Genomic DNA, 26436 nt, shown 5'->3' on the forward strand with positions numbered 1-26436 from the left:
TACTTAAATATAATAACTTTTGGGTTCATTTGAGACCCAAATAAATTTAATTAAAATATATATATGTAAATTTGTATCTCTCTCTATATATAATAGTTTAGATTGGGTTTAAATTTGATGAGAGCTAAATAGGTCTCACATCCAACCCAATCCAATCACTCCCCTACCTAAACCCATCTGACAATCAAATACATCTCATCCCACCAAATCCATTTGAATATCCTATTACGATTTGCCTTTACGAGCTTTGTCTATATGAATGATATGTCCTATCGCGATTTACAAAATGACTGATTCATAAAAGGCAGAAAAGAAAAACAACAAACAAATCGACACAATGTTTAGACTTAGTAAAGTATAAATTGAGGTAACTTCAGCGATACAAATCGAGGTAACTTCATAAATACAAATCGATTTCATTGAGAAAGACAAACAAAGGCATATTGTTGCTTGATATTGATTGACTTGCAATCAATTATAATTCATTTTTGCAAAAGGCAAATGAAATGATGTTTTTTAATTAATGTGCAATGCAATTTATTTGTGTGCGCTTTTTTAAAATGAGCGGTATGTGAAACGATGTTTCCTTTATAAATGAATGACAGGTCGCACAAGTTTAGGAGGGTGTCGCTTCGCTTTGCTTCGTCAGTAAAGAATAGACGAAGTGACATTTCCTTTATAAATGATGAGTTTGTGGTTTGAACATATAACAGACAAATTATGTAAATCTCTCTGGGTTGAAATAAAAATTAATTTTACTAAACATGTCAATAAGTTGGACTGTTATTTGTAGCAAAGGTAAATCGTTGTCTCCGACATAGATGTCATTGTGTAAATCACTTAAGGACATTATCTGGTATAACAATTCAAATACAATATATGTACAACAATTTGAAGAATTTTGCAAAAGTTTTGAGAAGAAACTTGGAGAAAGAATGGCAATTTTTGTGTTTTGAGCCAAACTTGGAGTATTCGAGCTTGGAGGAACCGAGTAGGATGCCTTCCATCCTCATGGTATCGTGATGGACATGAAGGGCATCCACCATTGTTGTTTTAAGTGCATCTCTGCTACTGTTCGTGACCCATAATGTTGCATGTGTTCCTTGGTGGCAATTTTAGATTACACTTCTTATCTTGTGACCACTAGGATTGAAGAAACATGTTTGTGGCTTGAACTGGCCAATTTTTGTCTCCATCAGTTTGGCTAAAACCCAATTGCTCTATTAAATTTGTGTTGTGGATGTTGTTATTGCTTCTTAAATCTGTCATTTCATTGTTAGAGTTGGATTGTGTTGCACCATATTTGAAACATGCATGTCTTTTGAATGAATACAGATTTGTTAAGTTATTTTCTTGAAAGCTTGTGTGGTTGATTATCTTTCGTGTTTGAGTTGAGCATTGTCTAACCGGAGTTGGGTTTCAGAGAAAGGGCAGTTGAAAATTTGATAAATCACCATTGGAAGTATATTTTTTGTGCAGGTCAAATTTTAACCACCAAAAAATTAAAATCGAAAATCAAAACTTGTGCATTTGTGCTTGATGTGTGTTTATGCATTTTGGTTTGTCTGACCCAGTCCTGATAATCAGAGTGTATCTTCGTAGATATAGGTCTATTTTGTGCTTACTTAGATTTGTTGAAAATCTAATGAACTCTCCTATATTTCCAGTGTTCAGTCCGCTGACAGATTTTGTATTTGCAGTCACCAAAAATAGATCTGAACAAAGAGTACAGTCATTCGAGTGACTGTATTTCTGGTGCATCATTCAGACCGGTTATTCATACCATATCATGGCACCCCGATATCAAAAAATTATAATTATTGATTCGTTGGAAAGATATTTTTGTTTTCTGTGTTTTCTCTGTTAATCAGTTTTTTCAAATTTAGTGACCTACTAAGTCAAATTCTAGTAGTATCAGTCATTGTCATATTCCATAAAATTTCACTTTGACTGCTTTTGCAATAGAATTTTATTTCGATGTCTTGATCACGAACTGACTTATTGTCGGTGTGCACCATATTCCATAAAACTAAATAAAAGGATAAAGAAACTACACAAAAATACCTTTTCAATGATACCTGATTTGCAGAAAAACTACGAACGAGATACAACCCTGACAACATTCTTAAAACAAGAGCTGAACAAGCATGGTTATTCCTATCCCAATTATTCTATACTATTTTTTAGCCATTTATACTAGAAACCCAAAAACATAATAAAAAGAATAGAGGCATATCGAGGTGTTATATTTCCAATGCCACCAAGGTTACCATGATCTAATGAGTGGTTGGAGAGAAACATCATTTAAAAGTTAGACTATTTGGTTGTTCCAGTCTACAAAGCATGTTTCGTTTCCAATTTTGTAAGTCCGACGAGAACCTTAGAGGGGTTTTGAGTTCTGACTCAAAATAGAAAACTTATTGACATGTATCTTAACTTTCCAACAACTTAAAAATATATGTTTTCAACGTTGAATCAGAGAGATACATATCTGAGAACAATGAATGTTCAACAAAAATTTGTAAATATGCGAATATGCGAATTTTCTCCTAAATACACGATCTTCCTTTTAAATATGCAAAATTCCTCCTGAATATGTGATTTTTCTCTCAAATATTTAAATTTTCTCTTAAATATGTGTCTAAGTATTGCATCCAAGATTTGCTACAGACTTTACCACTTTTTTTTTACCCAAAAAATGAAAGATTATGAAAAAATATAAAGAAGAACAAACAAACTAGGCATAAATACATTACCAACGATACTTGATTTGCTAGAAAATGATAAACGGATGCAGGGATACAACCCTAATAACATTTTTAAAATAAAAGATGAACAAATGTGATTGTGCCTATCCTGATTATTCTATGCTATTTTCTAGCCACGTGCCAAAAATCTAAAAAAATAATAAAAAGTGCAGAGAGATCATGCTGTTCGCTTTTTAATGCCACTAAGATCAGCTTGATCAGATTAGTGGTGGGGAAGAAACATTCTTTGAAAGATAGATTGTTCAATTATTCTAGTTTGTAGGGCATATTTCTGTTCTATTTTTTAAACTCAAAAACATAAACCTTAGAAGGGTTTTCAGTTCTTAATAAGAACAGGAAAGTTACAGGCCTATATCTTCTTCTAACGACTATAAAAATATAGGTTTTCATTATTAGATCAGAGAGATACAGATATGAAAAAAAAATGGTTTTGCAGAAAATACGTGAATATGCAAATTTCTCTTAAACATGTGAATTTTCTCCTATATATGTATTTTTTTCTCTCAAATATGAAAATATTCTCCTAAATATGTGAATTTCTTCTTAAATATGAGAAATTTCTCTTAAATATGTGAATTTTCTCTTATATATGCAATTTTTTTTCCAAATATATAAATTTTCTCCTAAATATTTATTTTTTCTCTCAAATATATGAATTTCTTCCTAAATATGCAAATTTCCTACCAAATATGTGAATGTCCTCTCAAATATATGATTTTCCTCCTAAATATGTGAATTTCTTCATAAATATGTGGGTTTCTTTCAAATATGCGATTTTTTGCTTAAATATATGATTTTCTTCTCAAATATTTAGGAGAAATCACATATTTAAGAGAAAATTCACATATTTGGAAAAAAATTTGTATATTTGAGAAAAAATGCATATATTTGGAAGAAAATTTATATATTTAGAAGGAAATTTGTATATTTAAGAGAAAAATATCATATATATAAGAGGAAATTCATATGTTTAGAAGGAAATTTACATATTTAGGATGAAATTTGCATATTCACATATTTTTTGCAGAATAATTTTTGTTCTCAAATCTTTATTTCTCATATCCGAAGTTGAAAACCTATATTTTTATAATAGTTGGAAAGCGGAAACACAAGACTGTAACTTTTCTGTTTTAAGTCAGAACCGAAAAGCCCTTTAGGGTTCCCCTTTCTCAGTTTCAAAATCAGAACAGAAATATATTCTGCAGACTGAAACAACCAAACAATCTATCTTCTAGTGGATATTTTTCTCCAACCTTTCATCAGATTAAGGTGATCTTGGTGGTGTTGGAAAGCTAAGGCCTCAATCTGTCTCTTTTCTTTTTATTATTTTTTTGGATTTTTGATGCAGGTGGGCAGAAAATAATATAGAATAATCTGGATAAACACAATCACACCTATTCATCTCATATTTTAGGAATCATGTCAGGGTTGTTTCTCAATGCTTGTTCATTGTTTTTTAGCGAATTAGGAATCGTTGAAAATGTGTTTTGTCAAGTTTCTTTGTTTTTTTATGTATTTTTCAAAAATCCTTCATTTTCTAAGTAAAAAAATAATGGCAAATTCTAACACATATCTTAAATGCAATACTTTGACACATATTTAGAAAAAAAATCACATATGTAGGAGAAAATCACATATTTAGGAGGAAATTCATATATTTGGGAGAAAATTCACATATTTTAAAGAAAATTTGCATATTTTTTGCATGACAGTCTTTGTTCTCTGATATGTATCTCTCTGATATGATGTTGAAAATTTACATTTTTATAGTTGTTGAAAATGAGATACATGCATGTAACTTTCTTGTTTTGTGTAACAACTAAAAACCCCTTTAGGATTCTCGTTTTTGAGTTCTAAAACTGAAACAAAAACATGCTCTGCAGACTAGAATAACCAAACAGTCTATCTTTCAAAGGATATTTCTCCCCAACCACTCATTAGATTAAGGTGATCTTTATGGTATTGGAAAGTTAATGCCTCGATTTGTCTTTGTCCCTTTTGTTGTTTTTTCAGATTTCTACTGCAGGTGGTCATTAGCATAGAATAATAGGGATAACCACAGTCGTGCCTTTTCATCTCCTGTTTAGAAATGTTGTAAGGGTTGTATCTCAACATTTGTTCACAATTTTTCAGCGAATTAGGTATCGTTGAAATGGTATTTATGTCTAATTTCTTTGTTCTTTTGTGTGTGTTTTTGAAATCATTTATTTTTTAGGTAAAAAATCAGTGATAAGGTCTGTCATAAATCTTTGATGCAATACTTGGGAACATGTTTGGGGGACAATTTGCATATCTGAAAGAAAACCACTCATGCAAAGGTTAAAATGGTCTTTTTAATGACAGATATTTGCAATTTTGGACATCAAACAAATTTTTGAAAATTATAAGGTTTTTCGTGAAATGCATCATTTTTGTCGTACAATACTTATGATAATTTTTCATACTTTTATTATCTCCCTTTCTGCCCCTCTTAAAACATATTGGCATCAATGCACTCTTAAAAAGTGTTTGCCATGTAGAACATTTGTCGGTCGAACAAGCAAAGCGACAAATGTTCTGGATATAAGAATCTTGAGTGAGAGACAAATGTTTTGGACTTTTGCATCCCCTCAATTAAATTGAGCACAGAACACACATGATAGGTGAATCAAATGCGGGACAACACCTCAGCAGGGAGTGTGGTGTCCCTCCAAGAGATTCTTCGGTGAATCAAACACCCCCTTAACATGATTGCACATCCACAAAGTCATTTTTCGAGTTGCTGGTCCATAATAATTCTACATCCACACACAAGGGCTAGTACCAAGATCTAATCAGTCACCAGCAAGGCACAATCTAATCGGTCAAACCCACCATTAGGTGTAAAAAAACTAATAAAAATATGTAAGTGTGCACAAGTCTATTTGAGTTTGAGATTAAAGGAGCAGCTAACAACCATGACTATATGACACTAGCCAATCACACGACAGCATTGCATGGGGCCCACAACTACAAAGTTTAGACCCCACGTGAAATGTTGTCATGTGTTTGCCTGTGTCAAATAGCCATGGCACTTAGCCATTCTTTGAAATACTGCTCTAACATCTTATGAAATTGGGATCCTCAAAGGATTTTTAGCTTGACCCCCTTGCCAAAAAGCCTTGCATTTTTGGCAGTTTTGAAGATTTTAGATCCACGGATTTGAGATCTCTCATTTTAGTAATTGGAGGATTTGGCATGAGTTACCAATGGGGCTCGACGTGGTTGGTAAGAGCTATCAGTGTACGTCTCCTTGTGGTGGGATGTTGCAGGTTAAAAAACCTTAGTGGTACATTGAACAATAACTGGTGGGGTTATGCCTAACCCCATCTTGCCTTTCTAAAAAAAAGGATTTGGCATCTGTCGAATTTGACTTCAATCTAGAGATCTGTAACAAACCAAACTCATCCATATTGAAAAGTGGATTTTTTTTTTATAATTGTGGAAACTCTACCCAGAGATCCGGAGCCTTACAGATATAACACAATCCAAACCACAAGGGATCTTACATTAACCCAACAATCGACTAATTAACTTTATTCATCAATAATTAAAGTTTAAGAACATAATCAAATAAATGTCCTTAATTATAGAGCCACACTGTCCCAAACAAAATATCAGAAAGTAGTCATGAAGCCTCATAAGCCCCATATAGTAGATGTCCTCATCATTGGGCTTCAGGACCTATGAAAAACATAAAGAGCACAGGGTCAAAATTAAATATCCTGTGTACGAATTTTTCTAAAGATACAAATAGGCAAGAGAAGTATAAATCAATTCATATAACATTTTTAGAGGAACATGACTACAACTATCTCATAATCCAAACAACCAATCATGCATTTAATAACAATTAGCATGCAACACCAATATCTCACATGAAATGAAAATAGGTAAAGGTGCATAAACTAATTTCAGAATAGTAAATATGCATGATATCAATGCACATGCATGAATAGCTTATTAAATTCTTGTCAGAGTTTTCTTTTGTATGCATGTCGCTATTAAATGTACACAATTTTAGTTTCACTTTTCATTAAAACCTGCGGATATGAAAAAATGGGCACAATAATTCCCGAAGTTCAAGATATCCTAGTTATAGCTTAACACATAATTTGTGTTTTATTAATGGGTTTCAGATTTGGCCCTCGACCTATATCAAAAATCAATGTCATACATCATAACATTAGAAATCAACATTTAATGTCGGAACACCAGGAAAATCAACATCTACTGATATCACTTTCTTGGTATACCAATAATAACTATGTCTTCACACCACCCTCAGGCAAAGTGACAGAAACTCCCTAAATCGTGGCTGAGAGGTGAACCACCATATCATATTTAGGAGAACAATCGCACACAGAGTTTTAGTATCCTTACGGTTCTCCAAAACCACCATCTAGGATTCCCATAATGTAAAAGGAACATTCAAGAAGAAACATTAATTACACTATTTTATCTTTTTTATCTTTTATCAAAAGACATTCCTTTCAAAAGATTTATTTTACAAATCAACATGCAAAATACAACATGTGACATTGGCCCGTTACAAAATTTAACAGTGCAATTAATTCAGAAATCAATAGTTTCAAATGGATTTTTGCAATGCATAGAATAAACTTAGAGCAACACCTACTCATGGTCCACATGGCCTACAGTGGATCACATCTGACCACTGGTGCATCTTATGCAAAGTGAACATGTGATCACATAATTATCCAAACATGTTCACAAATGCACATTCATTCACACACAATACGAATGTGCATGAATAAACAATTTACATATGCATATGAACACATGCTTTCAATATACATTTTTATTTTCATGATTCATCTCATGCATAATATACAGACGTACACATGATCATGCTGATGCAACAACAATGTAATTTCAGAATTCACGTGTTCACTATATGCATATTTAAGCCAACACAAAACTCAAGTTCATGAGCATATGTAAACAACCACATCTTTACCAAATTCGAGTATGCTCGGGTTACCAATCAAAACATATTGAGCCCGAAGGTATGTTAATCATACACGGCATAACACTAAGACCTCATTGGCAATCGGTTAGGCTTAGGCAAAACCATCACAGCCTCAACCGATAACCATATGCAGTCTCATATTAATTTCTCCACGTATGTGGTGTCTCTTTACGACACAACCATATAAAAATTTTGTGACATTTTTTGATACAAGAACAGTCACATAAAAGCATGCATAATCAGTCACATAACATATTTTTAGTAATATTCATAAGGCATGACAATCCTGTAAAAGTGTGCATAACAGTCATATAGAAGCACACATTATGTAACGTTTTATAAAGCATGAACAGTCTTATCATGACATACATGAATAGTCACATGATTATGTATTTAACCAGTCCGATAATTTGTCATGTAACCAGCTGAAAATCAACTATATGACAGGCTGAAATTTTTGTTATGAAACAGGCCATAAACTGACTATATAATAGGTTGAAATTTTTATTATGTAACATGCCATAAATTGGCTATATGACAGGCTGAAAATATGTCATATATCAGGCCAAGAATTCGGTAATGTACATGCAAAAAATCAACTATATAATAGGCCAAAAAAAATCAGACTTACTACAGTTCATGTGGCAACAACAAAACAAGCCATATTCAAACAGTGGCAGCATACCTGATCTTAACTTAGAGTTCAAGATGAAACTTTAAAGGTTGTTTTGATGCTGGCCTAAATGGCAGCATCAAACAAAGTTGGATATGGGTCCTAGACGATGATAATCGATTGGGCTAAAACCCACTGACATCAGCTCCATTTCATCATTTTTTTTGTTTGAGTCTATCCCAGCTGACTGCAGTCAGCTGGAGTGTAACACATGAGATCTGCTCAGCTGACTACAGTCAGTTGGGCTTGACAGGCTTAGAAACTGCTCAGCCGACTACAGTTGGCTGGGCATGACAGATTATAAAATATGATCAGCCAACTGTAGTTGGTTGGGCACATAAGTGTTTGAATTATACTTAGTCGACTGCAGTTGGTTGGGCATATTAGTGTCTCGTATTATTTTTTGAACCCTGCTCAGCTAACAACACTTGGATGGGCCTGTGTACTAGAGAAACTGCTCAGCCGACTTTTGTCAGCTAGGTTGGTTGGGCATATTAGTGTCAGTTGACTTTTGTCAGCTAGGTTGTGTACATGAGATCTGCTCAGCTGACTACAGTCAGTTGGGCTTGACAGGCTTAGAAACTGCTCAGCCGACTACAGTTGGCTGGGCATGACAGATTATAAAATATGATCAGCCAACTGTAGTTGGTTGGGCACATAAGTGTTTGAATTATACTTAGTCGACTGCAGTTGGTTGGGCATATTAGTGTCTCGTATTATTTTTTGAACCCTGCTCAGCTAACAACACTTGGATGGGCCTGTGTACTAGAGAAACTGCTCAGCCGACTTTTGTCAGCTAGGTTGTTCACAGTTCATAAAAAAATGAAATAAATTTGAAAATCAATCCTAAAACCATAATTTACGAAATTTGGGTTTTGGTGACATAATGTAAAACATGAACAGTCTTATATAATGCATTAAACAATTATATTAGTATGTTATATGACCAGTCTGAACACTTATCATGCCACAGGTCGAGAACTGATCATGTACAGACCAAGAACCAGCCATATAATAGACCAATATCTTAATCATGTAACAGACCAAAAATCTAGTTATGTAACATGCTGAAAATCTATCGCATAACAGGCCAAAAAAAAAAAAAATCATTGACATCCGTAGATCCGGACCAAATTTGCACGTTTATGAGGCTTGTCAGATCTGTCCACCATTACAATAGGAAGATCTATCCACATTTGTCCATACACATGGTAGGACAGATTTATCCTTGTGAACAGTGGAACAAATCTAACTATATGCACCGAAAATCGAAACAGCATGCATAGGCTAAAAGAATAAAATTTATGGATGGTTATAATATATATATATATATATATATATATTATAACCATATATATATATATATATATATATATAAAACTAATGTAATGTTATCTATCAATCTCTCTCTATATATATACCTAGTAAAATCATATTCTCATTTTTTTCTTCTTTTTTCATTCCACCAAAAACATTACATAAACCTCATCTGTGCTATTTCTCTGCATTTGAATCAAGAAGGAAGCCTGTACCTTTTTTTGAAGCTCAAAAGAGACCAGGAGAAAGATCGAATGATCGGAGAGAAAAAGAGCCTTCTTCTCCTTCTTCTTTTCTTCTTATTTTTTCTTCTCTTTCTTTCTCTCCCACGGTTTCTCTCTCTCTCTCTCTTTGTTTCTTCTTTCTTTCTTTTTCAAGTTTTATATCAGAGGGGGCCTCTAGAGGGTGACACCCCTCTAGGGCTTCCTCACATGGACAGGAGATAGAATTTTCCATATGGGATTCTATCTCCAACCTCCTTTCCTAATCTTTCTAGATTTTTTTTGTTGACTTTTCCAACTCCTTCCTCTTTCTAATTACTTACTTTTTTTTTAAAGCAACCAAAGGGGCTCTTATAGAGACCCCACTATTTGGTAACTACCATATCTAACTGAAATTTCAAATTAATTAATTTTTAATAATTAATTAATTAATTAATAATTAATAATTATTCAAAAAATCTAGAGGGTGTCTTATCCCTCTAGGAGTCTTTTTAACCTTAAATTTTCTTAAATTAAACCTTTATACTAAATTGAAAGCTTTGATTTCGTTGGACCTAGATTTTGAATCTGAATTTGGATCCAAGATCCAAATCCATATTCAATATTCATATGGATCTTGAATTGAATCAGATCCTAATTAATATAGGTCTTCGACTGAGTCTAGATATATATTAACTTGGATCATGCGGATCGGATCTAGTCTGATCCAACCCGAACCCGATCCTATCGAGATGGGCACTTTTTTAAAAAATGTAATTTTTGGGCGAACTATAGTTCGAATTCAGGAAAATAAAATATCATTGAATTCAATATTTCAAGGTGCATCCAATGATGTATAACTTGAATTTTGCCTCCGATTTTCACATGAATTTAACTCAAATTTTGCTTAAATTTTACTTGATTTTAAAGGTAAAAAATAAAAGTTTTTATCATATCTTGTTTAGCTCGTTCAGGTCTTGTCAATGAGACTTGAGCCAAACCCAAACTCAATTGACACCACCTAAAATTGAGGATTTATCAATTTTTCTGCAACACAACCAAAATCTTTGAATTTGACTGTGTAAAAACACACGATATTACATCCCTACCTTCTTAAAAGAATTTCATTCACAAAATTAGAACGTACTGAATAGGTGTGGGTAGTGCTCACGCATATCGACCTTGGGCTCCCAAGTGCACTCGTCCAATCTGTGATGTTGCCAACACACCTTCACGAATAGAATCGTCCTACTGTGCAGTGTCCTCTCCTAGCGATCCACAATTTTCATCAGCTTCTCCTATGTCATCAAGTCAGGTTGTACATCAACCGCCTCATAGTGGATCACATGTGAGGGGTCAGTCACATACTTCTTCAAGATCGAGACGTGAAAGACATTATGAATCTAAGAAAACTAAGGGAGAAGTGTCACACGGTATGCGGTCTACCCAACACTCTCAAGGATCTCTAAGGGTCCAACATATTGAGGACTCAACTTCCCCTTCTTCCCGAACCGGAAGACACTCTTCGTGGGCGAGATCTGTACAAACACGTGGTCACCCATGGCAAAGTTGAGTTTCCTACGCCGGTGATTGGCATAGCTCTTCTGCCTGCTTTGTGCTGCGACCAACCTCTGTCGGATCAACCGTACCTGGTCTGAGTAGTGCTTGATGGCCTCTGGTGACTCCACTGCTCTCACTCCAACCTTATTTCAGCACACTGGGGATCTACATGGTCTGCCATACAGAGCTTCGTATGAGGCCATACCAATGCTGGCAGGGTAACTATTGTTGTATGAAAACTCTACAAGCTTTACAGCCTATCTCACTCTCCTGCCCAATCTAACGCGCATGCTCTAAGCATATCCTCTAGTGTTTGTATCATGCGCTTTGTCTGACCATCAGTTTGTGGGTGAAAAGTCGTGTTGAACTTCAATGTGGCACCAAGGGCCTTCTACAACTGGTGCCAAAAACGAGACATAAAATGAGGGTATCGATCTGACATGATCGAATGTGGCACCCCATGAAGCCAGACTGTCTCATCCACATAGAGGTCTGCTAGACTCTCCAAGCTTTGACTGATCCTGATCGGTAGAAAGTGGGCACTTTTCGTTAACATGTTCACTATCACCTAGATGGCATCGTGTTGACAATGGGTCCACGGCAACCCTATGATGAAGTCCATTAAGTTGTCATCCCACTTTCACTCTGGAATGTTTAATGACTGAGGAAGTCCACCAGGTCTCTAATGCTTGATCTTCACCTACTGGTAGGTAGACACCGAGACACAAACTCTGCTACGTCCTGCTTTATCTTGTTCCACCAATACATCCGTTGGAGGTCCTTGAACATCTTAGTAGAACTTGGGTGAACAAAATACCTCGACCGGTATGCCTCACTCATCAGCTCCTCCTGCAGTGCCTTTGGAACCCACCATCTGTCTTTGAACATGATGGTTTCATCCTCCTCACGACAAACTATGCATCATGCTTCTGGGCACTCATGCACAACCTCTCAAACTCTAGATCGATTGACTGAAGCTCCTCAATGTGGTCTATAATCTTAGGTTACGCCTGCATCCCCGCATAAAGGATGCATCCAGAATCATCTGCAAATGGTTGTCATCTCACAAACTCTTTGATCATATCCCAAATATGCCCTATTAAGCTAAGTATCATGACTAAAGCCTTCTGCTAAGCGTGTCTGCCACTACATTTGCCTTACCATGGTGGTAGGTGATGGAGAACTTGTAGTCCTTCAGGAACTCCAAACACTTGTGTTGCCTCAAATTAAAATCACATTGTGTGAATATGTACTTGAGGCTCTTATGATCAGAGAGGACCTCAAACTATTTCGCATACATGTAGTGACACAAGATCTTCAGTGCAAAGACAATTGCCGCTAACTCCAAGTCATACGTGGGGTAATTCTTCTCATGCACCTTTAGTTGTCGAGAAGCGTACGCGATCACCTTTTTGTGCTGCATCAAGACACAGTCCAGTCCGGTCCCTGAAGCATCATTGTACACAATGAATCTACCTGTCCCAAAAGGTAAAGTTAATATTGGGGCCGTGGTTAACCTCCTCTTCAGCTTCTGAAAGCTCTCCTCACATCGAGGTGACCAAACCAACTTTATCTTCTTCTATAAAAGTCGAGTCATTGGAGCCGCTATACGAGAGAAGTTCTTAATGAATTGACAGTAGTAGCTCACCAATCCCAAGAAACTCTTGATCTCTAAAATTGTCTTCGGTTGCTTCCAAGACAACATTGCCTCCACCTTGGCTGGATCGACCTCAATGCCCTTCTTAGAGATCACGTGGCTGAGAAACATCACCCTGTGGAGCCAAAACTCACACTTCAAGAACTTAACATAAAGTTGATGTTCTCTCAGTGTCTGCAACACAATCCACAGATGCTCTCAGTGCTCCTCCACGCTCTCAGAGTAGATAAGAATGCCATCGGTGAATATAATGACAAAAGAATCCAACCATAAACTGAAGACCCGATTCATCAGGTCCATGAATGTTGTAGGGGCATTGGTAAGTCTAAAAGACATCACCAAAAACTTATAGTCCCCGTATCTGGACCTGAATGTGGTCTTTAGAACATCCTCTGCCCTGATTCACAACTGATGGTACCCGAAACAAAGATCTATCTTACAGAACCAACTCCTTCTTCAACTCAACCAGCTCTGCAAGTGCCATGTGATACGGTATTCAGGAAACTGGTGTCATGCCAGGCATTAGCTCGATTGAGAACTTGATCTTCCTGTGAGGTAGCAAACCTGGCAAGTCCTCGGGAAAGACGTTCAAAAACTCATGAACCGCGTCCAACTGCTCCAAATGTGTCACCTAACTGTCTGTCGTAGACACACTGACCAAAAACACCATACAACCTTGCTTATGGTACTTGGAGATCTTCAATGTCGAGACAATCTTCACCTCGCTCGTTGATCAAATCGCCTAAAACACCAATACAGACAAATCAGGGCGCTCTAACGGAACCTCATTTCTCCAACACTAAAGAGTAGCATTGTATTTAGACAACCAGTCTATACCCAAAATGACATCATAGAAAGTCATGTTCAGTATGATCAGGTCAGCAAACAACTCATGCCCCTCGATGATCACTCAGACTGTAGGAAAATATTTCTCGCAAGAAGAAGATGTACCCATCGAAGACATCACGTAAAAAGCCTTCTCGAGGCTAGATGTAACAAGATCAAGCAAACTTGCAAAGGAGGAGGATATAAAGAATGGGTAGCACCCAAATCAAACATCACACGAGCATAGTGTTCAAAGACTACGAAAATATCTTCGAGCAGGTCATTTTGATTACCCTGTGTGGCAGTTGTTGCAGCGTACACTCTCCTGTTGGTCCTCTGTTGCGCCTATTGTTGAGGCCTATGTTGCTACTATTGTTGTCCTCCATGAGTCGTTGGCTTGTTCGGACAATAGATAACGATATGTTCGGGCTGTTGGCACTAGTAGCAGACTCCCTTAAAGAGTGGATAAGAGCCCTAATGATGACTCTTGTTGCACCTTTGACACATGAACAAAGTCTTCCCCTATTGCTTCCTCTGTTGGGGTCGACCCTTCTGATGCCCTTATTGTGTCCTCTGCCTCTTTACCTTACCCCCTGCCACCCACAGGTGGGTTCTTCCTCGCTTCGCCACTGGTAATGCCCTGGTTACCCCCCACTCTTCTGTGATTCATCCTTGAACCTCTTCCACTCCTCATTCAAGATGGATGCAGACTTGATCACATCACTGAATATAGTAGGACAACTCGTCATCACACGAACCTGGAGTCCGTCTTTCAGCCCACGAACATACTTCGTTGCCCTTGCCTTATCATTAGTAAAAAGGTTCAAGTAGTAGCGCTCCAAACTCCTGAATTTGGTGGTATAGTTCACCAAACTCATGTTCCCCTGAACAAACCCAAAAAAATATTGCTACATACGTTCTCGTGCATAAGCAGGGAACTAAGCATCTAAGAAATTCTCATTGAAAGTCACTCAAGGAATTACCTCCACTCTGTCGTATTTCACTCATCACAGGGTGTCCCACAATTTCTTGGCATCACCCTTCAATTGGAACATGCCAAAATTAGTCTGCCTATCCTCAGGCATAGGCAGGATACAAAACGCCCTTTTAGTCTCCTCAACCCAACTCTCAGCTGCCTCTGGGTTGGCCTTCACTGAGAAGGTTGGAGATTCAACCTAAGAAACTTCTTGAACATCACCACGGTGGGGTTTGGAGTGACCTCGGCAAGATAGACACACATGATCTGTTGCGCCACCTGTGCCTGGACGTATGTGGTCACTATCGTTGTCAAGGTGTTCAGGGCATTCAACATGAAGTCCCTTTGCTCCTGTCAATCAGCGGGAGCACCAGAAGTCAAAGCTCGGGAGCGGGTATACATCTAAAACATGAAAAATAGTTAAAAAATTTGCACCCTTATCAAACCTACCCCCTTAGGATTGATCCCCTCAACAATCATAATTGCATATTCACATCAAATTCCTAATTCACATAAAAAGGAATTAAATTAAGCCATTCTCACAGTCTATCATATGAAATTTAAATAAATTGATATTAGTAAAAAAAAATACCAGGTAGCCCTTACTAGTGATGGAGACTGCTCTAGAATACAAGTCATGACTTTCTGATAAAATTTGGACATGGCTTGATTATCAAAAGAAAATTCTGGTACACAAAAATGATTAAAATATAATATTTTATGGTCGACTCTGATACCAAACCTGTAGCGACCCCAACTCATCCCTATTGAAAAGTAATTTTTTTTTAAAGCAATCAAAGGGACTCTTTTAGAGACCTCACTATTTGGTAACTACCATATATAACTAAAATTTGGAATTAATTAATTAATTAATAATTAATAAATATCTAGAAAATTTCATAGAGTGCCTTATCCATCTTGGAGTCTTTTTAACCTTAAATTTCCTTAAATTAAACCTTTATACCGAATTGAAAGCTTTAATTTCGTTGGACCTAGATTTTAGATCTGGGTCCAGATCCAAGATGCAAATTCATATCCAATATTTATATGGATCTTGAACTGGATCAGATCCTAATTAATATGGGTTTTGGATTGAGTTCAGATCCATATTAACTTGGATCATACAGATTGGATTTAGTTTGATCCAATCTGGAGCCGGTCCCATCGAGACAGACCCTTTTTTAAAAAATATGATTTTCGAGCAGACCATAGCCTGAGTTCAGAAAAATAAAATATAGTTGAATTCAACATTTTGAGGTACATCTAATGATGTATAACTTGAATTTAACCTGAATTTTGCTCAAATTTTGCTTGATTTTAAAGGTCAAAAATAAAAGTTTTTATCATATCTTGTTTGGCTCATTTAGGTCTTATCAATGACCCATGGGTCAAACCCAAACTCAATTGACGCTACCTAAAATCGAGGATTTATCGATTTTTTTATGGCACTTAGCCAAAACCTCAAATATCTCTAAATTTAATACACGATATTACAAGATCTCGGCACTCAAGCACACCCTCATAATTGTTAGGGAAAAGTAATATGTTTGACTCTATATAATTAGGGGTGTCAACGGGTTGGGTTTACTTCGACCAAACCCTATAGGGTTCGGGTTTGGTGACAAAAAAGAATACCCGATTAAGACTCATGTCCCGACTTGAAGAACCGATTAATATATGGACCCGAGTATAGTTTGTGAAATTTTATACCAGACCCAAGCTTGACTCAAGCTTTGATTAAGACCATAAATTTTCAATGTAAAAATGATAAAAAATTATTATTTTATCAGGTATGATCTGGGTCTGGTTCATGTAGTTCTTATTGGATCTAGGTATGATTTATCTTATAGTAGGCTCGATTAGACCTGGGTCTAGACCCGGTATCCTACCCAAAAATCTGATCCAAGTTTGGTTCCACCTAGGTCGAACCAAAGCCGACCTATTGACACCCTTACATACAATGTCGTAAGCTTAAAGTAAAAACAACCACGATCTAACATTAATGTAAAAGGCTGACATGATTCCTGAATAAGTAGATGCATCATTACGAAGGGCAATATAAGATGGGGAAAGCATTTGACCCTCTAATTGGAACTCACAGGAGAAGGTTGGTTTGAGCAAATGTATTCAACATGGTCGAATTCGTAAGAATGAACACTTAGATCATATTTTTTTATGTAAAAATATTATTTTTTGAAGGTTGAAAGTTTGGTACATTGTAGGCCGTTGATTTTTTAACCCTGAAAAAATCTCACATGCATGTTATAATAACATGTTTCAAAGGTCCTTTTCTACTAAACTAAACATGTAGATCGTGTCAAATGTGCAAAAAATAATAAAAATATTACAGTTTTTCACTGAGGGGTTCCTTACCCACGAGGGGTAGCAAATATTGTCCCATAAAACGGTCCTGGTTTTTTTGTGAGCAAACTTTCTTGGATGACATCCAATCACTAAAGTGTCATAGTGAGTTTCCACTTTCTCAGTAGGATAGAGTGTGCGCTTAATTGTTGGGTAGTTCTGGGGTAGGACCTTGTCTCTGTGTGCTGGAACAGGTCGCTAAGGACAAATTTCACCATTGTGCGCTCAAAAAGTGACTATTTAGAAAATATTTAAAAAAATTTAATGTTTAATTCTTTAGGATAATGACGGCATCTATTTTACAATTTAACAATATTTTAATCTAAACTTTATTTTCTAAGGACAAGAAAACCCGTATCGAAGACCAGGTCGCTTAATGGGCTCGGCCCACTGCGATATAAGACCCTCAAAGATTAAGACACAACCACCCTATTTTGTGGATTCTGATCGGGTGCAATCACATGGCACAAAATTTGTGCATTATGCACTTGACTGCCCTCCATCAGGCCCTGGGCCCCACAACTGACAGGCTGTCCTCAAGATGGAGGGTGATCAGGTGCTTAATGTTGGTGCAATTATATTGTATCTGATATTTTCATTGTTTTTATGTCCCCCGTACACCTGACGCCCGAACCGGATAAGCAATTCAAATCTTGTGCAGGCCCCTGTCAATTCCTCTGAGTTTCGATCTCGCGACCCTATCGTTGAAGTAAACTTTTCAGTTCAAACTTGATAACTGACAAAATCAATATGCTTCCCAGAAAGTGAATCAACTCACCATGTCAACCAGCCATTAGAATAATTTGGCAATCAAATACTTAAATTGTAAACCATTTTAGATCTCGAATAATTTGGCAATCAAGTACTTAAATTGTAAACCATTTTAGATCTCTCTCTCTCTCTCTTGTAGGGGAGCAATTCTCGTGGTCAAATATGAGGTCTCGCCCTTGCTTGCGGATACTTGATCGGGTTTTTCTCTCCCCAGAACTATTTCACGCAGTTCCGGATGTCACTGCTTGTCTGCTGCCACGGACCATGTCCGATCATGGACAAATGACTGTTTCGTGGGGCGCAGGCTTCAAGGCATGTCGTAGGTTCTTCTTTGAGGAATGGTGGCTTCGAGTGCCAGACTTTCAGCAGTTGGTAGGTCAATCGTGGGCTCAACCTGCTACGGGATCTTGGGTGGCCATCCGCATCCATGTTAAGCTTCTTCGTCTTCGGAAACGTATTAAGGAATGGCTAAGTTATAATAACCTGAACAAGTTTAGGTTCATCGGCCAGTGGGAAGCTGAGCTCTCCGATTTGGCCCAACGTCAGGTCGATCTTGTTGGTGTACCGAAGGGTCAAGTGCTTCAATTGCAGGAGCGTATCGTCGTACTCTCTACTCTCGTTGCAGAATGGAGAGCACGAGATGAGCTTAGATGGAAGTTGAGGGCTAGAGTTGCATGGTTGGCTAATAGCGATGATAATACACAATTTTTTCATATGAACGCATCAAATAAATACAGTAAGAACTGTATACTCTCGATTAAGATCGATGGATGCCAGTTTGGTCCGCACAATTGCCTGCCAGCTATTACTTCTTATTTCTCCAGGTTGTATTTGGCCGACTTAGGCGTCAGGGGGGTCATCGGCGATATGGGCTATAAGCAGTTGGCGGCAAACCAATTTGTTTCTTTGCAGGTTAGATTCACTGAAGTGGAGATTTCGAATGCTATTAGCGAACTATCGGGATGGAAGGCACCAGGCCTTAATGGTTTTCACATTGACTTCTTTAAAGCATTTTGGTCAACTGTAAAAACTGACCTGCTCCACTTGTTCGATGAATTCTATCGTAATGCGAGGCTGCCTAAACCATATCATGTGGCAGTCATCTCTTTGATTTCTAAGAGGCAAGGGGCATCAGACATATCCAACTTTAGGCCGATTTCGGTGATGGGTGCTCTGTATCGCATTATATCTAAGGTGTTGGCTAATCGGTTGCGCGCTGTCATTGATCAACTTGTTTTGTCCGAACCAGGGTGCTTTTATTCCAGGTCGAAGTTTGCAAGGATCCTTTATTTGTGCAACTGAGCTTCTTCACTCTTTACAGTCGACTGGATCACCGCACTTCATGCTAAAATTGGATTTTCACAAGACTTATGACAGAATGGCATGGGATTTTCTGATTGAATCTCTAACAAATATGGGGCTTGGCAGCCGATTTATAGCATGGGTTAAGGAGTTGGTCACAAAATCCGTATCATCAGTTTGCATCAATGGAATGAGAGGGGAAGAATTCAAGTTGGCTAGAGGTGTACGACAGGGTTGTCCTCTAGCACCTATCATTTTTAATATCGCGGTAGATGGTTTACCTATTCTCATGAAAAGGGCAGAAGAAACAGGCTTCTTGGAATCCTTGGGCATTCCTGGTTTTGTTGGTCACACAATTCAATATGCAGACGATACTTTAATATTTTGACATGCGAATGTTAATCAAATGTCTAGGTTGTACTTCATTATTAAAGTCTTTGCTGCAATTTCAGACCTTCGCCTGAACGAGAGTAAGTGCGCTCTGGTCTTACTCAATGCTGACCCTTTTCTCCAATCGGCTGCTGCAAGGATCTTCAAATGCCCAATATCCGACTTCCTGTCAATTTCTTGGGTCCATCGTTGCACTCTCTACAATCAGCGGGAACTTCTACTTGGATGTCTACCATAGAGCGGGTGCAAGGAAGATTGCAGGCTTGGAAGGCTCAATATTTATCTTTTGTGGGACGAGTGATGCTCATTCGCCATGTTTTAGCCCGATTACCAGAGTTTCGAATGAGCATGTCTATTATACCGACGACAATAGAGCAGACGATCAATCGTTTGCTTTCGCACTTCCTTTGGTCTGGGAATGTGTCGCACAAAAAGTACCTGCTTGTTTCTTGTCAACAGATCGTGCTTCCGAGGCACCAAGGTGGCTTAGAGATTCCAACTATGAGAAAGAGGAGCATCGTTTTAGTCTTGAAGTGGGCTTGGGAAGCTTCCACATCTCAATCTTCTTGGGCTATGATTGTTAGGCAAAAATATGGTAGTCTACATGAATCCCTTCTTTCCACGCCCAGTTCAGTGTGTCATTCGTCCCTCTGGCTAGAGTGGCGGAAGACACTTCGATCCTTCAGTGGCAGAGATTTTAGGCCTGTCCATGGCATGACATGGCTTCACTGGACCATGGCGAGTGGAGATAGGTTCTCCATTAAGCAAGTTTACCATTCCTTGTTGCCATCCGGGATGAACTGGTTTCCCAGTGATTGTATGTGGGGTAAGGGGCCAGCTCCAAGGGCAAAAGCTTTGGCGTGACTTGTGGCTCTGGATCATGTTCAAACCCAAATTAATGTCAGGAAACGGGGGATTCAATTTCCAAGCATGTGTGTTCTTTACGAGAAGGTTGTAGAGGACACGACTCACCTATTTTGGCTCTGCCCGGTCATTCTAGACTTATTTTTTCAAACTTGGGGTGCGCCACTTGTTCAAACTCGTCCGTGCTCCGTTATTCGGGACCTCTTGCTTGGTCCCAGGATTGTACGACACAAAAAAAATGGAGATTACTGTGGCGGGTTTGGTTGCTTTCAGCATGGTGGGTCATATGGACTGAAAGAAACGACATCTTCTTCAGGGGCATCAAATTCGATTTCGGAAGGCTTCGACAACGGGTCATGTCTGCTGTGTATCTGGCTCTTAAATTACATAGTAGGGGGGAGGGGCTGATCGGCTTGTACTCTGAACTATGTACAATCGCCATCTAGATTGTGGCTGTTTTGCTCTTATGTTTCTCTTTTGTCTCTCCCATCCAATATTCTGTTGGATGTATTTTGGTAATGTTGAATGGTGAATGTTCTCTCTCTCTCTCTCTCTCTCTTGTACATGCGCTACAGAGTTTGTAACCCAAACTGAAACTACAACACCACACGTATATTTGTGCGGATGCATAAACATGAAATTTTGCCCATCCAAATGGATGGGTTTCATAGATTTAGGCGATGTTTGGAAACTAGTTGTCAGAAGTAGCCAGAGTGGGAATACCAACACCAGAATTGTTGGAGATGGATGGAGTTGTAAGAAATGATGCAAGTGAGATGGTATTTGACACGTCCAATTCCACATTTTACATCCCACTTACATGAGGTGGTAGTTACCAAATACTACACCAGATCTCACACAGGTGACTTCTTCAACAACCTTCCTAACGTTCTTTCAGTATTATTTCCAACTTTTTAGTTGCATTCCAAACAGATGCACATGTGGAAGTGGTAAATCTCCCGTAAAATCAAAGTGGGCGATAAAGTAGTCGGAAGTCATAGGAAAAAAGGTTTCATTTCAAAAAAATTGCCTAGACCGGATATGTCTTATTTGCAAAATGGGACACCAGTTGATATGGCATTCAATCCATTAAGAGTACCTTCACGAACGAATGTGGGACAAATATTTGAATGCTCACTTGAGTTAGCGGGAGACCTGTTGGGCAGATATTATAGAATAACACCCTTTGATGAGATATATGTTGGGTTTCCCTCCTTTGTGGGATCCATTGGTTCGATGCACATTCAGTATCACTGCAGAATTTCAAGCACGATGCTTGATCTTTTCGAAGATGATTTGGAGTATTTGCTGGATAGCGATTTGTAGAAGTCCTCTCAGCTAAATGACTATTCAACTGTTCAGAGTTTGAGGTTCAGCGAGTTGTCGATGACGATTTGTGGTGAGTGCCTTCAGTTGCATAGCGATTTGTGGTTAGCGTTATGTGTTTCAGTCGGATGACGATTTGTGGTTATCGTTGGATAGCGATTTGTGGTATCGCTGGATAGCGATTTGTGATAAGGCGCATCGTAAGTTATGCAAGATATTTAGTCTTCCGCATTTAATGTGAGTCTTGTCTTCTATTTAAGGGATGGATGAGAGAGCAAAAGCAATGGGAGAGAGCAAAAAAGGCAGAATATTAGGGAGAGAGTGTGAGAAACACTTTTAGGGCACCGAAAGGGTGCGGAGGAAAAAAAAAACAAGAAGTGTTGCGACACTTCTTTCAAGACAGCTTCGTCAAGCTAGTTCTTCAAATCATTCGTTCTTTGTTCCTCAGTGAGGCATATCATCTTGTTCATTTCGTTACACCTTGTGTGTTTGTAAGGCTTATGCCTTTGGGCCACTTTGTAATCTTTGTTTGAAGATAGTGGAAGTTGTTGACCTATTGGTCGTCGTGGACATACCTCAGTTGAGAGGGAACCACATAAATCGTTGTGTGCTATTTTTATTTTCGCAGCTAGTTTGTTTTGGTTTATTTTTCTACCACTATCATCATCGTATTGTTTTCATCAATTCACACTTGTGGGGAGACCTGGTACGTCCATTTTAACCCCAACATATGGTATCAGAGATTTGGTTAGTATATTTGTGTGTGAAATCATGGAGAATAACATTGGGCGTATGATTAGTTTGAATGGCACAAACTGGATGGCATAGAAAACTAAAATAGACGACCTCTTGGGTTATAAAGATTTGGATGGACCCATAGACGGTGTGAGAGGCAAACAAGAAGAGATGAAAGATGTCGAATGAAAAAAACTAGACCGAAAGGCGATCAGTTTCATTCGACAATGGATAGATGATAGTGTCTTTCATCATGTATCCATAGAAACTTTGACGCATGGTCTTTGAACCAAACTAGAGAGCCTTTATGATAGAAAGGCAGCAGTGAATAAGGCCTTTCTATTTCGAAAGCTTGTGAACCTCAAGTATAAAGAGGGCGGCTCTATTGCAGAGCATTTGAATGAGATCAAAAGCATTGTAAATCAGTTGGCCACAATGAAAATCACTTTTGATGATGAGTTACAAACTTTGTTGCTCTTATTTCCCTTCTTGAGAGTTGGGAAACCTTGGTGGTCACAGTCAGTAACTCTGCACCTGATGGAATGGTAACGATGAGCCAAGTTACCAGCAGTCTGTTGAATGAAGAGTCCAGGAGAAAGTCATTAGGTCCTTCTACCTCAAAGGCACTTGTGATTGAAAACAGGGGGAGAAGCAGAAGTAAGAGCAGGGCTCTGCACTACCATGGCAAATCCAGAGGCCACTCACACTCGAGCTCAAAGAAAGACGTCGAGTATTATTATTGCCACAAGAAGGGGCATATGAAGCGACAGTGCAAGAAGCTCAAGCTTAAGGAGTAGAACAGAGAGAAGAGCTCAGAAGAAAAATAAGGTGCCACAGTCACAGATGGAGAGCTCATGGTTGTCTGTGATGGCACTAGCATAAATTTGATCGATCAGGAGACCGATTGGGTGATTGACTCTGGAGCTTCATTTCATGTTACCTCACGGGTTGATTTCTTCACTTCCTACTCGCAAGGTGATTTCGGTAATGTCTAAATGGGAAATGAAGATGTGTCAAAGATTGTTGGCATGGACGACATTTGCTTGGAAACAAGTGTTGGCTGTAAGTTGTTGCTGAAAAATGTGAGGCATGTACCAGACATCCGACTGAATCTGATCTCTGCTGGAAAGTTAGATGATGAGGGCTATAACAACACCTAAAGTGATGGAAGGTGGAAGCTAACCAAAGGCTCATTGGTGATAGCCAGAGGAACAAAGGCTCGTTCCCTTTACACTTTGTAAGCGAAGATCTGGAAGAGTGTTGTGAATGTTGTGGAGACTGGCTCGTCCACAAAATTATGGCATAGAAGGCTTGGGCATATGAGCAAGAAGGGGCTGCAAGTCGTTGTTAAGAAAGAGTTCCTGACAGGTGCAACAGGTACATCTTTGGAACCTTGTGTTCATTGCTTCCATGGTAAACAAAATAGAGTTTCTTTCCATAGATGCATTGCATCTAGAAAATCTCATGTTCTAAATCTTGTACATTCTGATGTGTATGGACCTTTAAAGGTCAAGACACTTGGTGGTGCATTGTACTTTATGACTTTCATTGATGATCACTCTAGGAAAGTCTGGGCTTATACACTGAGGACTAAAGACCAAGTTCTAGATGTATTCAAGCACTTTCAGGCCATGGCTAAATAAGAAACTGGCAGGCAGTTGAAGTGTGTTCGCTCGGATAATGGTGGCAAATACATTGGGCCATTTAATCAGTATTGCACAAATCATGGCATCAAGCATGAAAGAACTATAAGGATGACACCTCAACAGAATGGGGTTGCTGAGAGGATGAAGCACATCATTCTTAAGAGAGTCAGATGTTTGCTGTCACACTCTAAATTGCCAAGATCTTTCTGGGGTGAGACAATGAGGACAACAATTGATCTTATCAACTTGTCTCCTTTTATTCCCTTGAAGGGAGATGTTCCAGAGAAAGTTTGGATAGGAAAAGAACCTTTCTATGGACACTTAAGAGTGTTCGGCTGTAGAGCATTTATTCACATTCCGAAGGAAGAGAGGTCCAAGCTTGATCCAAAAGTCAAGCAATGCATATTCATTGGCTATGGACATGAAGAATTTGGCTACAGACTGTATGAACCTATTGATAAAAAGGTGGTCAGAAGTCAAGATGTTGTCTTATTGGAAGATTAGACCATTGAAGACATTGGTGAGTCTGAGCCATCAGAGTCCAGTACAGGTGATCTTATTGATTTAGATCCCCTAGATGCGCCGATTGTTCATGATTTCGTGGAGGAGATTCCACCTCCTCGCAATGATGCAAAGGAAGGAAGTGTTGAATCAGAAATTGAGGGGGAGCCAACACCCCAAGAGTCACTTCCTCAGACTCCGATAAGGAGATCCACTAGAGAAAAACAGTCATCCAGAAAATACTCATCAAATGAGTATGTGATGATTACAGATCAAGGTGAGCCAGAAACTTTTGAAGAAGTTTTGGAGGATGAAAACAAGTCTGAGTGGTTTAAGGCAATGAAAGAAGAAATGGATTCATTGCATGCGAATCACACCTTTGATCTGGTAAAGACAACTAAAGGGAAGAAGGTGTTAAAGAACAAATGGGTCTTCAAGTAGAAGACTGATGAAAACAACTCTCAACCTAGATACAAGGCACGTCTTGTTGTGAAAGGTTTTGCTCAGAAGAAAAGAGTTGACTTTGATGAGATCTTCTCACCACTTGTGAAGATGCCCTCCATCTGAACTGTGCTCGATATAGCTGCAAGCATGAATTTGGAAGTTGAGCAGCTTGATGTGAAGATTGCATTTCTATATGGTGACTTGGAAGAAGAAATTTATATGGAGCAACCTGAGAGTTTCATTGACAAGGGTAAAAAGCACCTAGTTTGCAAGTTGAAGAAGAGCTTGTATGGATTGAAGCAAGACCAAGGCAGTGGTATAAGAAATTTGATTTCTTTATGAATGAGCATGGATACTGAAGAACCTCCACAGACCATTGTGTGTTTGTGAAGAAATTTCCAGATGGTAATTTTATCATTCTCTTGCTTTATATGGATGATATACTGATTGTGAGCCAAGACATCAGCAAGATTAGCAAGTTAAAGTTGGAGCTAAGTGAGACATTTGCCATGAAGGATTTAGGTCCAGCAAAGCAGATTCTTGGGATGAGAATCGTTCATGACAGATCACATGAGATGATATGGTTATCTTAAGAAAAGTATATCAGAAAGGTTCTTGAGAGGTTCAACATGGACAAAGCAAAGCCTGTTAATTGTCCACTTGCAGGCCATTTCAAACTTAGCTCAAGACAATGTCCTACAAATGATGAAGAAGGAACAAAGATGCAGAAAATTCCCTATGCTTCGGCAGTAGGTTCGTTGATGTATGCTATGGTCTGTACTCGACCAGACATAGCTCATGCTGTTGGAGTTGTTAGTCGATTTCTGTCAAATTCAGGGAAAGAACATTGGGCAGCAGTGAAATGGATTCTAAGGTATCTTCAGGGCACATTAAAGATGAGTCTGTGTTTTGGAAAGGGTGAACCCATTCTTGATAGATTCACAGATTCTGATATGGCTAGTGATGTAGATAGTAGAAAGTCTACTTCTGGGTATTTGATTACTTTTGCAGGGGAGCAGTTGTATGGCAGTCGAAATTACAGAAATGTCTAGCTCTCTCCACTATAGAAGTTGAGTTCATTGCCATTATAGAAGCCAGTAAAGAATTGT

The sequence above is a fragment of the Nuphar pumila genome, chromosome 8, assembly GCF_984573655.1.
Source record: "Nuphar pumila chromosome 8, dmNupPumi1.hap1.1, whole genome shotgun sequence".
Lineage (NCBI taxonomy): Eukaryota > Viridiplantae > Streptophyta > Magnoliopsida > Nymphaeales > Nymphaeaceae > Nuphar > Nuphar pumila.